We start from the raw sequence: 1,877 nt of genomic DNA, 5'->3' as shown, positions 1-1,877 counted from the left end.
TGTACTGTGTCTGTGCTTTATACATGAAACAAACTTTTTATATCCCATAAAAACGAACTTAGAATTGAGAGTGTTTTAATAGTTTATTACTTTTTCATGGTGTAAAAGTTTTGTGTCATATCTCTCACCTCTGATGCTGGGGCTTGAACCCAGTCTTGTACCACCAAACCATTTTGAGATTGTCTCATTAAGTTGCTCAGTGTAGCTTTGAACTCATTCTGTCACTCAGGCTGTTAACTTTGACCCATCCTTCCTTTGCCACCTGTGTAGTTAGGGGGTCTAGGCCTATAATGAGCAACTCATAGTCTATGAATTACTATTCAATTTGTACCTTAGGCCACCCTGGGCACTAGGCAAAGCATTTCCCTTTGGTTTGGGAGCTTTGTGGGACTCTGCAGATGAGTAGAGAAAAAGGCAATTTTTGCAACTTTGAGGCTAGTCCTGGCTGGCCTGGAACGCTGCCTTTCCCTCCCCAGTGCTGGGATTAAATGTACATTTATTACATCCAGCATGAAACAGGTTCTTGATTTGGTTGTAGATTTATCTTTGAATAGAATCATCTGGGTTTCTTTTAATGTGTAAAATAAATTCACTGGAAATCCTTAGGAGTGGTCTATTTCAAAGTTGTGGACATAGCACCAACCAGAAAAATGGTTTTGAAATTTTACCACTTGTTTTATTTTTTTCCTATTGCTGGCTGTGACGTAACACCACAACCAAGGCAATTTATAAAAGCATTTCATTTGGGAGCTCACAGTCCCATCGGGTTAGTCTGTGATTATGGACTGATAATGGAATTACTGCTGGAGCATGACAGCAGGTACACAGACATGAGACTGGAGCCATAGCGGAGAGCTTTCATGTTGTTTCAACACCCAGGAGGCAGACACACTGAAAATGGCACGGTCTTCACCTCAAAGCAAAAAGTCCCACTACCAGATGTACAACCCCAGTCCTTAACAGTTCTACATACTACAATGGGCGGGGGAGGGGTCATTTTCATGCAGACACCAATACAACTGTACTGGACTTTGAGTAACTTGGTTGATGTGAATGTAACAAGCCAAAGTTTGGGTGTACATTACTGAACTATCTGTAAAATTTTATTTCTCAGGCACTACATAAGGAATCATGGAAAGTTTTTTTTTTGGGGGGGTGTTTTTTTGGGTTTCTTTTTTGGTTTTCGAGACAAGGTTTCTCTGTGTAGTCCTGGCTGTCCTGGAACTCACTCTGCAGACCAGGCTGGCCTGGAACTCAGAAATCCACCTGCCTCCGCCTCCCAAATGCTGGGATTAAAGTCTTGTGCCACCACTGCCCTGCTCATGGGAAGTCTTAAGTTGCTTTGTTAAGATTTGTTTCTTCCCCAGCATGGAGGAGAAAGTGACAGGTAGATCTGAGTTTGGCCAGCCAGGGATCTAGAAAGGGTAAGAGTAGGGAGTGTAAGGTTTTCAGTAGGCTTGATCTAAACAATTTGAGAAAATCTGCCAAGTGCTTTCAACTGGAAAAATTTTAGAATTGGCTTTTTCTTGAGGAAAACATGGGTTATAGAGGATTAATAAATAACTCTTGGTCATGCTGGGTGTAATTGGGGGCTGTAACTCAGCAGGGAAGTCTTGCCTGCTAGGTGTGAGGCCTTGGGTGTAATTCCTACTGCCAAAAGGCGTCCTTACTTCACTGTCCTTCCATTTACCTGGGCTATCAGATCTGCTTTTCAACTAAGTGGCAGATACTTTACAAATGTGCTGGGTTACTATCAATTTAGTAACCCCTACTTTGTGGAACTGTTAAAGATCAGCTGGTGAGCATAGGCCAGCCTGGGCCAGTGCTGTTGTCTAGATACAGAAGGTGGATTACCAAAGAAGTGAAAGTTTGAGACT

Source organism: Arvicanthis niloticus, chromosome 3, assembly GCF_011762505.2.
Source record: "Arvicanthis niloticus isolate mArvNil1 chromosome 3, mArvNil1.pat.X, whole genome shotgun sequence".
NCBI classification, from domain to species: domain Eukaryota; kingdom Metazoa; phylum Chordata; class Mammalia; order Rodentia; family Muridae; genus Arvicanthis; species Arvicanthis niloticus.
The sequence above is the reverse complement of the archived record's forward strand: the minus strand, read 5'-3'. Positions refer to the sequence as shown.